The sequence below is a fragment of the Acomys minous genome, assembly GCF_964271855.1.
Source record: "Acomys minous genome assembly, chromosome: 9".
Taxonomy (NCBI): Eukaryota; Metazoa; Chordata; class Mammalia; order Rodentia; family Muridae; genus Acomys; species Acomys minous.
Genome location: NC_140490.1, coordinates 82,658,122 through 82,671,221, shown reverse-complemented (window position 1 = coordinate 82,671,221; position 13,100 = coordinate 82,658,122). Strand labels below are relative to the sequence as shown.

The 13,100-nt window shown below is 46.0% G+C and overlaps 1 protein-coding gene and 1 long non-coding RNA gene across 2 annotated transcripts in view; both read left to right on the top strand.

The window, feature by feature from the left end:
* LOC311604974 (zinc finger protein 560-like) overlaps positions 1 to 13,100 on the top strand; it is a 225,943-nt gene that overhangs the window by 160,729 nt on the left and 52,114 nt on the right. The window lies entirely within an intron of this gene.
* On the top strand, positions 2,757 to 12,251 carry LOC311604979. The gene is made up of 3 exons (XR_014781766.1): positions 2,757 to 2,941; positions 6,878 to 6,958; positions 11,802 to 12,251. It is a non-coding gene; the product is annotated as an uncharacterized lncRNA (long non-coding RNA).

Genomic DNA, 13,100 nt, shown 5'->3' with positions numbered 1-13,100 from the left:
CTGCCATATTCATAGTACAAGGGTTGTAATGGGTGGTTGCCAGGGTGGAGATCCCGGTATCATGCATAAGTGTCACAGGCCCAGGACAGCACCATGGAGGATTCATCATACGTGACACCCAGCACCTTGGCTCCTTGGGGAGTCACTGCTCAGATGTGTGGCAAACAGCCCTCTCTTGAGTTCCCAGATCCAGCGATGTGAGAAGGACCCACAATAAACTGTTATGATAAAAAGAAACTCACTTAAATGCTGATGGTCATAGAAGAGACTCAGTCTTCACTACAGATGCTGTGTAGACACTGCCTGAGCAGGCCTGAGGCAAAGTTCACACCACAGGACAGACCTTGATGCATGCTGCTAAGGGTGTGATCAGACAGATCCTCTATGAGTATTACTCATTTTATTACTCTCTCTTTTTTTTTTTTTTTTTTTTTTTTTTTTTTTTTTTGCTTTCTGTATTCCTTTCTTTTCATTTCTTTGCCAATTGAGGGTAGAGCAGGGTGTTCCAACCACAGAAAAGCACTGGAGACAAGTATTCCCAGGAAATAACTTGATAACTTAGTGGGAAGTTTGTAGGCTTAATTTTCTTAGCAAATATATTTTTATTACGAACTTATTAAGCATGAGTACCTCACTTAAGAGCAGACTAACCTCAACAATAGGAAAAGGAGATTAAAGAATACAATAATCAAACCATAAGGATATCAGTTCCGAGGAACGATTCTCCTGGCATAATCAGCAGGGTTTCTTCTGCTAGAACCTGGAGCAACCAGAACTCGGAACCTCATCCAGAGCCCAGAGCCCTGAAGCCTTCCCTCAAGAGGTGCTCTCCAGGAGCATCCTGAGGTGTAGCAATGAACAGCCAAAACTGTCCTAAGTCTCCAAAGGCCTCACCTCCTATTTTTGGCTCATTTTTATACTTCTTCTCAGAATTAGTTCAAGGATGGTTTTTAGATGGTTAATAACCAATTTTTCCCCACACGATGATTCCACTTCTAAGGGGATAAACATCACCTGCCCTGTCACAAGTCTTTTTCTCATCCCCCGTCTGTGATCTAAACAGAATCCATGTTTCTCCCTCCATCAGAAGTTAACAGTGCTTTGCTTCCTATAATCATCCTGACGGTGTGGTGAAAGGAGTTCTGTTTTAGTCAGTGGTTGTACTAACACAGCAGGCTGTTTTTGCTGGGTTTTTGTTATTGCGGTTGTTGTTCTAGTTTTGTTTTTTCCTATTGTTTTTACTTTAAACATTTTTAAACATCGTGATTCGTGCCATTGAGACATTTGTAAAGACATATGCCACAGCACACGTGTGGGTGTCAGAGGACTAGTTGGAGGTGCGGCATCTCTCCAGGTTATAGATCTCAGGCCCTCAGACTTGGAGGCAAGTGTCTCTACTCACTCAGCCAGCTAGCTGGCTCCTCCCATGGCTCTCCCTTCTAATCCACCCATTTTCACTCTATTGGCTGTGGTGTCTTTAATTCTTTTGGGGTAGAGAATAGCTGACAGTAATTCTTGGCCAGCATCTGCCTACTGAGCTTGAAACAAAAACATATTTTGAGCCAGGGTCTGGTTAAGTCCCCCAAATATTTTGTCCACACAGTCTGTAGTCATAGCAGGCCTTAAACTTGTCATGCTCCTGCCTCAGCCTTCCTTGTGGTGATTCCAGGACTGGACCACCACTCTTAGCTTTAGGGAAATTAGCAACAAGTGTCTGTCGTCTTTGAAGAAGTTATTTAGGTCACAGAGTTTCTACTATGCCCATTTGGTGTCATTAATATTTCTTATTCTCTATTAGGTAGATTTCAGCTCTAATCTCTTCTGGTCTCTCTTTGTCAACTCTCTTTCCACGCATTGATACTTTTGTTTCCATTGTCACATGTTAAGGGACATATGTAAAAACACATTTAGGTTGGAAGTGAGCCTTTTGGGAACCAAATTTATCCAAGGCATTCTCAATGCCCTGATAAAAGCACCAAGGGAAGATTACTTTTGGTTTCTGTCTATGGGAGACTTGGGGAGGTCTGGTGTGATGCTTGACCAAGCTTCTTGAGGAAGTCAAGGAACCAGGCTCTTCAGCCTGAGAGTCTGTGGTTTGCAGTCTCATAGCTGCTCTGTGCACATTCTGAGGTGTCCTGTGTTCTTCTGCCAACATTGCTAAATCATCTTTCTGATAATTGTCTCATTCTCCACCTATAAAGTGCATCAGAGCTGTGCATCTTAATAACCTTCCTTAACATGATATATATCTTTTTGACCTTTCGAGACAGGGTTTCTCTGTGTAGCCTTGGCTGTCCTGGAGTCACTTTGTATACCAGGCTGGCCTCAAACTCACAGAGATCCACCTGCCTCTGCCTCCCTAGATGCTGGGATTAAAGGTGTCTGCCACCACGTCTGGCCAGACTTTCTATTTCTGCTTTCCCATTCCAGGTGCTTACCCTGGTCACTACCCTATAGGGGGTATAATTGTTGGTGTTTGGTGTCATAGACCAAGTTGTTTTTGGTTGTTTGGCTGGCTTTGAGGCAGGGGCATCAATTCACTGCACATTGATCTTTGTACACTAGACACCTAATGCCTACAAGAAGTGAACACTGAGTGTAAGAATAGTGCATGGATGACGTTGCAGCCCAGGAGCAATGTGAAACTCCGCGAGGTGAGACAGTTTTGTTTTGTTTTGTTTTGTTTTTTCCTGGAGTGGAAGCCAGAACTTTGAATCACTGTGTTTTGTCCCTTCAGAGTACTTGGTCCCTAAGGGAGAAGCTCCTGTCAGTTAAGCCTCATTAGCCAATCAGGGCGTCCACACGGACCCACCAGTCAGAATGGGAAGGGCACTTCCGGTCCTCCAGGCGAAGACCGTTGGAGAAACAGGCACGTGGTTGTTCTTCCCACGCTGTGGTCCTCTGCAGGGAGATCTGAGGAGAGCAACGAACCCCCGCCATGGTGAGCTGGGATCGCTGTCCCCACGCAGGGAGGATCCGCGGGAGCCAGTGTGAACTTAGTGCCCGGGCCACGTGAACCAGCGGCGAGATCGGCCGACCGCGTGATTCCTCCTGTTCCCCAGAGGGCGCTGCAGCTCCAGGCGGAAGCCTGACCTCGGGATGACTTAGGTGCTCTGGCTGTGGTCGCTCAGAGCCTGGGGAGCAGAGCCCTGTGTGGAACATCCCTGTTGTGCCATGACCGTGCAGTGGTCTCCCTGCTGCTTTTTACTGTGACAGGGGAAGGCGGACTCGCTGCCTCGCAGAGCCCTGGCTTCTCTGGTGTCTTCTAGGAGTTCTGCGCTGGGCACTGGACACTCAGGTGCAGGATCCGTGTGCAGTTAATTCTGTGCAGGTGGAAAGTCTGTGTCACTAACACATTTGCATGTGGATGCCGCGGGGGTCCAGGCACCTGTGTTACTAAGTTTTTCTGTGTAACTAGGGTGGCCTGAAACTCACAGTAATCCCCCTGCCTCCACCTTCCCAGGGCCGGGATTCGAGGCCTGGCCCACCACCACCCAGCTACAGTACACTCTTTTTTGCAGTTATAATTGAAGTCTGAAGTCAGAGGATGTCACTGTGTTTAGTATTTGTTCAGTCTTGTGTTGATCATTTCTTACTCATCATCACCTTTCCCATCAGTTTTCCGTTGTTGTGGCAAACGTGATTAGACTTTTGCTGAATCTGTAGGTCAAGTTCTGTATTGTCATAATATGACACAGACACAATAGGCAAGATGGCAGTGAACCACGTGGTTACCTTCTACCCCAGGTTAGCTCAGCCACTGCTAAGGGGATCCCAGCCCAGTGTAGCCCTGGGCCTGTTTCAGTGGGAGCTTTAGGCGCAAAGGCCATGCTGTGGGTTGACGAACTTCAGCTAACAAGATCAGTAAGCCACAGGTGGAAGTATGAAAGCCAGGGAGCAAGGGTAGGACGAGCACGCCTCTCCCAGCACTGTGGACTGTGACGACTCAGCCTTTGTTTTTGTTGTTGGCAGTTGGTGCTGTGTGTGCTGAGATTTACAGCCTGAACGGCTCTGCCATCATGGAGTCAGGTCTGAGAAGGTCTGGGGCCATGTTACATTCCCCACTGGTCTTTGTGAATGAGTCAAATCCTGGACTCATCCTATTTTAGTTTAAGATGCAGGGCCCCACTGTTAATCCAGTCAGATGAAAATTAAAGACCCAGACGGTGCTGACAGCAGAGTGGTTAGCCAGGGGACCAAGAGTAAGGAGACAAGTAGCAAGTTTTTCTCCAACCAATGTAAGATATTTTTAATTACTCGGGATCAATTAACATAGAAACAACAAGGTTTTCTTCCCCAAGCCAGACATAGTTTTTTAACTTTCAAGGGGACAGGCCTAAGGTGGAGTCTGTGGACAAGATGGAGTCGCCGTGGCGAGGCTTCCACATCCCCCTTTTCTTGTAACTACTTCAGGCGGATTTACAGGGCTGGTCACTAAGGAGCGTCTCTCTAGATGGGTCTAGTGTTGATACAGGGACCTAAGGACCATCAGTTGTACTGTGTTGATTCTTTTCCTGGCAACAGTGTTAACCTGTTGATTATGCAGGGACCAGATGTGAGCAGCAGGAACCAAATCAGAGTGGCCCTGCAAGACCACAGACTCACATTGTCAACTGGGGACCAGTTGTAAATGGCCTCACACTAGCTCTGAGATTGTTGGTGTTCCAGTTTCCTGTCTTAGAGCCTCTTTCTGAATGAAATTATAGAGTCTTTAACTACCCCTGAGTGGTCAGCGTAGAAGCCACATTCTTTTTCCAAAACCACACACGACCCTCCTTGTTGTAGCAATAAGAGGTCTCGGCCCCTTCTATTCTTAGTACTACCTCAGCCAGGAAGGTCAGAGCCTCCTGGAAATGAGCGGTAACTCTTCCAGCTGTCCTATACTGCATCTATGCCTGACGTTAAGAACTTACAACTTTCATCTTGTAATATGAGAGCTGAAGTCCCAGTTCCCATGGCTCCTGCTACTTTTAATCCTAGGAGGAATGACAAAAGGGTGGCTGTAACAACCTCTCTTTTTACCCTTTCTGTAGATGCCTCGAGTTCAGAATAGATTTCTTCCTCGGGGCAGTGAATTGTTTTAGGGACCAGTGGTGCTGAAACACAGGATTCATCAGGGTCATTCAGAGCAGCGCTGAACACAAGTAGTCACCCCACACACAAGCTCACCAGGTGTTCTCAGGTGCAACAACCTCCCCGGTGGTGGCCGGGACCTGAAGGCTGTAGCAGACAGGAGAGTAGCTCTGGGGAGTCTTCCTGGTGTCTCCTGTAAGGTGCTTTTGCCTTTCCCTGACTGCTGCCATCTGCAGACTAGCACCTCAGCTGTTAGTGAAAGGTGTCCTGACACGGCAATACCTTCATCATAAGGGGCCTGGTGTCAGACACAGCCAGCGAGTATTCCTGAGGTCTGGTCTGGAGGGATTCAGGACATAGTAAGTTGCCTCTCAAAGCTCCAGTGGACCTGAATTGGGGTGAAATGTGGGCTGCATGTGGTTCCTGCTGTGGTGGCTTCAGCTGGGGTGATAATGGCCCTAAGGGTCTGGGGTAAACTGGGGTGGGTGGGGGAGGGGCAGCACTTGAGCACTTATTTAGAACCTAGAGGCCTTTCTTCTCCTTGAACTTTTAAGATCTTGCTGGTTAAACAAATATTAAACAGGAGCCTTTATCTTTAAAGCCGAGTCTAGAGTTTTCATAGACATGGAGACCCCAGGTTTCCCCTGCATCCCAATTAGTTTGTGTGCCAATTCTCCTGGGAGAGTTACCTGGTCATCTCTTGTAAGCCACCAGTGTCCTGGATTCTGGGTCATTGGGAGGTAGTGAATGAGTCTTAAATCCTCAGGAGAGTTCTCTGGTTGCTCAGGTAGGACTGGTGCTCCTGGTTCGGGGAGTTTTACAGTCAAAATAGTTGCTAGCAATTAGCCGTCTTATAACCATGGCTAATTAATTGTTTGATTAGATACGTTTTGAAATTACCATTGGAGTATGGTGGCGAACTAAGTGGTAAAGCAGGGTGCAGTTAGTACGAGCCTGTGAGAAGATTTAATTCCAGGTCAGTCGTGTTGTGCTGCTGTGGCCAAGATGTCATTTGTCCTTGTAGGCTGAGCATGGTTTGGGACAACTGTCGGAAGTCCTCAATGAACTGGGAAGAAAAATGATAATACAAGATTAGTGGTGTTGTTAGTCCAATTTTACCAGTGGTGACACCACAGTTATTGCTGTCACAGGCTGAAGGAGCAAGATTTGAACTGCCCTTTTATTATGTTAGGTGGCTCTTCAGTCCACAAGTGGAAAAAATATGTGTGGTTCTCCATGTATCAACCCAATGTTGGTGAGGAGAGCAAACAGCCGGCCAACCAGCAGGTAGCAGCTGGTAGACTTGAGTTCTACAGAAAACATAGTGTGTTTTCTGGGATGGGATGGGATGGGTTTTCAAGGACTAAGGTTGTATTGCAGTCTAAGAAATGTAAGTACCCTACAAAATGTGTCCTAGATGCTTTACAGCAGTTTGCTATGCCAAAAAGGCAATAAAAAAAAGGGCCGGGAGTTTTGGAAACAGGACTTGGTGCTACTGGTCAATTGTGAGGTAAGGATATTGCCAAAGTTCTCCTCAAGGCTGTAAGCACAGTTGTGAGCTGGTACCAGGAGGAACAGCATCCAGCATCCCCAAAGTAGCCAGGTTAGGTGATGTCAAGGAGCCTGTAGGCTTTTGTCAGAACCTGAGGCAGGAGGTAAAATGACGGATGTGTGTACTCAGGAGAGGAGATGTTAAAGAGGTTATGACTTGGGAGGATGTTGAATCAACTCCTCTAACTCCCCTATCTCCAGGCCTAGGTTAATTGGTGACATATTTTCTCTTGGTTTTAATCATGATTTACAGGTACCAGGTGTTGAGGAAATGGTGGAGATAATCAGCAGCACCCATTTCCCAGCTGGGACCCCATGGCTTCATCATGTGGAGGTAAAGGGCTCATTTGGTCCCTAGTGGAGGGAATCAGAATAAGGAAAGACATGTGACAGATGGCATCACTAAGAGCAGTGTGGGCGTCCTCCATGTGTCTCTGTCCTCTCTTTACAGCAGTCTTAGGCCTGCTCATAGAGGAAGTAGGCAGTGCAGTCAGTAACTGAAGGTGATGTGGACATTGGGGACATGGGACTGTAATTAGCTCCTGTCAGCCTGCTGTGCTCTATTTCCTAGCCCTATTTGGAAAGACCATTTGTTACAAGTGGTGCAGGTCTTGAGTTCAAATCTCCACATGTAAGAGTTACTCTGGACAGAAGCAGACAAGAGGGTGAGGAGGAAAATCTATGTGCAACCCAGTAGAGTCCAGCATGGCTGCTGGGGTGAAGCCTCACCCTTCTGGAACTGAGGAGAATGTGGTTGATCTTTGTGCTCTCTGAAAGTTAAGAGAGCAGGGCCCTGTTGGGGTTTGATATGTAGGAAGGGAGTTATCTTGAGGGAGAGGAGTGAAGGGATTGATGATGGATAGATGAATCCGGTGAGAGAGACCCTCAGACTTAGCAGCTGTGTGGGTTACAGAAATGGCCTTGGGCCAGCCCTTCCATGTAGAATCAAGAGGTGAGAGACATTGTTCTGGAGGGAGAGAAGGACCTGATTCTTAGCCGTGATTGGGCGTGGACAGGAGTGTGGTTGAGAGCGGGTAGCTAGTGGGCAGCAGGTGCCATAGGAGGGAGGAGATATGGCTGAGTGCAGGAGGGAGTAAGAGTAAGCGATCAGGGAAGTCGAAGGTTTGGGTGAAACACAGGTCAGAACCCATTGTCCATACCTGAGCTCAGATGGCGAGATGGAAAGAGGTCACTCGGGGAGAGCCCTTAGCCTGAGGAGCGCCAGCCGTAGGAGTTTAACACGATTGACATGAAGTTCTTACGAGAGTTCTACAAAGAGTTTTGATTAGGAGCTGTTAGTTCTTTCTAAGTTCACCAAGGGCCGTGCATGGTATGGAATCTCCAAATGTCAAGGGAAATTGAAGGCTTTGCATAGGGTCCGAGAAGTTTGGGAGGAGAACTTAGGGCCATTTTCCAACTGGAGGGAGATGGGGATTGATCTCGCAGAGGAAAAGGTCGGAGACTGTCTCGAGCCTTATTGTTGCTGGTTGCAGTGCTTCCACACACCCTGAGAAGGTGTCCACCAAGACCAGAAGGAACCTAAGCCATTTGACTTTGGACAAATGGGGGCTATGTTTTTGACTTGTGCATCTATTACTTGACAGATTTAAAAAGACTCAGTCGTAGCCCTTAGGAAACACATATCCTCGGGGGTGGGCTGGAGGTTTAAAAAAGAGTTACTGTCCGTGTGCGATGTCTAGATGGCCTGTCTATGTACAAGGTGTAGACATTCTGAGGCAGCGAGCCTTCCTGTATGTGTGAGGGAAGGGGCACAATAATTTAATGTTTCAATGCAAGAGCGAGACGGAGAGTGGTTTGTGGGTCGTCGAGGAAGAACTATTGAGATGTTGGGGGGTTGGCATGATAGGAAAGCAAGAGTGGTGATTTGTGCTACCTACTGCTCCCTGGAGAGCGAGAGAGCCACGGAGGGGAGACAGTTTATAAGCCTTGGGACATGTATTGAAAGGAGAAGATGGTGACATAACGTTTTTTGGGGAGGGAGGGGACTGTGATTAAGAAGCTTGGCAGTTGCTAAATCATGTATTTAGGTGCTCGTCACCAGGTCTTATATCTTTGGCGGGTTTACCTTGGGTCCACAGAAAGGTCAGAGTCCTAGGATCCCAAGGGCGCATCCCTCCTTCCTGGTTGCACAGCGGGTGAAGGAATGGCTTAGGTCTGGTAGGTGTAGACCTGAGACTGAAGGGCGGCCTTTGGGGGCTTCTGAAAGAGGTTGGTCATGGGCTTGAGAAGGGGCTGATGTGAGGGGCCAAGGGCTGGGTCATATAGAGGGTGACGAGGAGGGAAAAGGAGGGGATCTTGCAGTGTAAGAACCCAGGCATTGCTAGGACTGATTTAAAAAATCTCCTGTTTGGGAGATGGGACTGGATTAGGTGTTTTCTATCCAAGGTGTTGGACTTGTGGGTTGGAGTAGTAGGTAATCCCAAGTAGATGATCTGAGGGGTGGATAGTTGGCCCTTAGACAGTGAGACTCTAGACCCAGCCGCACAATAAATTTAGAAGAGTAGAGATGTTAGTTTGCTAACGTGTAACACTGATTGCAGAGAAGTCCATCTGCATTGTGTGTAAGTTTCTATCAGGAATGACAAAGAGACTAGATATGAAGCCAGAGCCTGTCCAATAGGTGTGGGCTGTCCTGGAACCCCTGTGGTAATACAGTCCAGATGAAAGCAAAGACGTTTTCCGACTCAGTGTGCCCAAGGATAGAGAAGAAGGCAACCGTGAGGTTCAGGACTGAGACACGGTAAGTCCTTAGGTGGAGAGTGGGAAGGAGTGTATGAGGATTAGCTGCACCAGGGGAGAGTGGTGCCACTGAAGAATTAACTAGCTGGAGAAACACCAAGTGGAAAGTCCCGTTGTGCTCTCAAGAAAGTATTATTGAATACTTTGGGGCTACAGGGCATTTTCCACTGGCATTAGGTTATGTTGGCTATCCCTGGTTGGTCTTCAATCATTTGTCCAGTGTCAGAGTTTACCACACTTTTAGTGTACTCCAGAAGGCTGAAGCTTTCTTCTTGGATTATTTTGAGAAAAAACCACTGTGTCTAGGAAGGCCTTGCCTAGACTACCTTTGCCAGCAACCTTGCTTAACCCAATTAAAAGAGCTCCCATTTTGACTTTTCTGAATACTTTTAGAAATGATCTTATCAGATTACCCTTATAAGCTTCAGGTCCAATACCAGGCATACCTCTAAACCATTTCTCTCTTGGTGTTGATCTTGCCTTTAAAGGTCTGCTCACCCTTTTGCAGTCTGAATCCATAGTTTCAACAGCCCAAGATTTAATTAGGTTGGTTTTCTAACAAACTTCCACCATCCCCTTTCAGTTTCATTGTGCAATGACATGGTAGGCTTTTTTCTAAAATCCTCTGCTTCTGAGAAATTTTTTCGTTCACATTTATAGGTCTAAGGTTTGTCTAAATTCCTGTGTGTGTGTGTCTTAGCATTTTTCTTATTCTTACAAGTGTTTTCTGAGGCTTGTCTAAATCCCTTGGTTTGTGTCTGAGTAATTTTATTCTCATTCATAAGTCTCTCTAATTTGCTTCTAAGGCTTCTATCCACTTTTTTTTTTTTGAGTGACGGGAGAAAGCCATGAAGGGTATTAAGAATAAAGCATGAAGCTAGGCAGTGGTGGTGCACGCCTTTAATCCTAGCACTTGGGAGACAAAGGCAGGAGGATCTCTGTGAGTTCAAGTCCAGCCTGAGGGACTACAGAGTGACTTCCAGGACAGATAGAGCTGATAAACAGAGAACGCCTGTCTCGAAACACAGGAAAGAAAGAAAGAAAGAAAGAAAGAAAGAAAGAAAGAAAAAAAGGAAAAGGACAATACACTAAAAAATACCCAAATGGTAATCATAATTGTTAGTGGGACAATTTCAGCTAAGCTCTTTAGCTTTTCATTTTCTGCCTCCTCCTCCTCCTCCTCCATTTTCTCCTCCATCTCCTCCTCTTCCTCCTTCTCCTTCCCCTCATCCTCATATAGAGTACCACTATACAGGGTCCTAAGGTCTTAACACTGTCTTTGAGGAATTCCAAGAAGACTTACTAGACCTGTTGGTTTCTCAGTTCCTCCTCAGATGGAGTGATCTCTCTGTCTGAAGGGTCATGGCCCAAGGTGGAGCATGAAAATGTTGGTTTATAAAGAAAATTCCCATCATTAGAATTGAAAAAAGAAGACTCGGGTGCCAGATGCTGGGTGAGAACTTGACAGGTCAGAGTGGCAGAGAAAGCACCTAGCTGACCTTCCTACACCAATATCATCCCAGGAGGAACGAGCGCTTTCTCCTTCTCCACAATGCACTGAATACCCTCAACTCAATATCTCTCCTTTCTGCTGGTTACTTGCTCTGCCTCTTGACCAGGAGTTGACTTCATGTAGCCCATGTATACAGAAAGTTCTTGGGTTAAAGGTGTGTGCTAGGGCTGAGCCAACAAAAAGAAACATCATTTTTCTTTGGATTTGGGCGTAATATGTTCATTTAACAAGTAATTGTTATAGCGCCTATAGCCAGTTTCCTTTCCCTACATAATTATCACTTCTAAGTCCATGTGCAATTGGGAAGATGGAAACATTCTGTCTAAGAAGGTCCTGCAACCACAATGCCAGCACCAGAAACCTCCACTCAACATTCTTAGAAGTATGATCAAACACCAGCCAACACGCATGTGCTTCCTCATTTAGTCCATGGGCTACCATGAGAAGTATAGAGGGGCCCAAAGCTTGTTTGGGTGGTAATCCAGGTCGCGGGAAGGTTACAGAGGCCATACCTGAAGCCCACGGCCTAAATTATATCTGCACTTCTACTCCTCAGCCAGGTGGGCAAGAACTAGGCCTTATTCTTTCTGGCTTCTGGATCTGGAAGATGAAAAAGTTTGGATAGATTCTGGGTATTTCCTGGCCCTTATGAATGCCTCCTAGAACACCCAGTTTCAACCCTTCTCTGGTTTCCAACCTCTATCTTGCTAAAATGCTGACCAAGCAGGCATTTGGTGAGCCCTTCAGTTCTGACCTTGGGGTCTGTCCAGCAGCATCAAAACCAAACTATGGCGCCACCTCACCATGGGCTTCAAATGTCAGGCTCTAAACCATTCTTAGTGCTCACCCACTTCTGGATGCTGAGTGTGGAAATAGCCCCTTGCTCTCTGCTCCCATGCTGCAGGACAGCTGAGTAACTGTGCCTGCCTCTGGTGCTGACAGATCTAAGATAGCATCATTAAGGCAGCCTGACCAGCACTTTTTAGCAGCATCCTTTCTTTCCTGCACTCTGGAGGCAGAGACAGGCAGATTCCTCTGAGCTCTGGGCTACCCTGCTCTAATGGTGAGTTTCAGGCCAGTGACAGTACATAGTGTGCTATTGTCTCAATAGCAAAACCAAACAACAAAAATGGGTGCATTAGATTGGATAGGCTGGGCGAAGGACATGGCTCTGTGAGCAAAGGTATTTTCCAGTATACTATGCATGGGACCACCTGAATTCAATCCCCAAAGCCCACTTAAAAGTTGTAAGGAGAGACTCCACAGAGTTGTCTTTTGACAAGCACCATGCTGTGGCCATGCCCTCCTACCCAACAAACATGATAACAAAAATTTGGAAGAGTGGGAAAAGAGGTCCAGAATTCCTAATGTTGCCCATGCAGGCCTTGTAGTGAGTGTCCTGGGTCCTCGACCAGGCCTCCAGGAGTGACCTTGTGCTTCTTAAGAACTTAAATTTTATTTATGTTTATAGAGTTTTTTACATGTATGTATATACATTTTGTGCATGCAATGCCTTGAAGAAGATAAAAGTTAGTAATTTTGATAGAATTTTACTGATAGTGCTCAATAGTGCTGCCCTGTTTGCGTGTCTCTGTGTATATGTACTTGTCTCCTACAATGCCGAATCCTATCCAGTGTGCACAGAAATGAGAGGCGTGATTCTCCTTTTCTCTTCCCTTCTAAAACAACTTGGTGATTGCATTTGAAATTCTGTGACATGGAATTAATATGTTGAGCACAGGCAATTAGGTAAATATATATTCAATAAAGTACATTTACAATGGGGTGAATCTTACTCCTTCTGTTACCTACCTATGTATAATGCATATATTTACACAAATATACCCTATATATCCATACATACTTATGGTATATGTTAGGAAGTAGTGACCTATGAGGACATGCATGTGAACTTCTCTCGGGAAGAGTGGGCTTTGCTGGATCCTTCTCAGAAGAGTCTCCACAGAGATCTGATGCTGGAAACCTACTGGAACCTCACTTCTATAGGTAATGATGTAAATTTTCCTTCACTTTTTTAGCTTAATGGAAAATAGCCTTAGAGATGGTTACTCTTCTGTATTTTGATTCTGAAAGAGGTAGAATGTAATGAATAAATCAAGTATTGTTTATGGAAGATAATAATTTAAACTTTGCATAAATTTCAGAAGCATACATTTATCTTACTATATTTTAGGCTACAGAT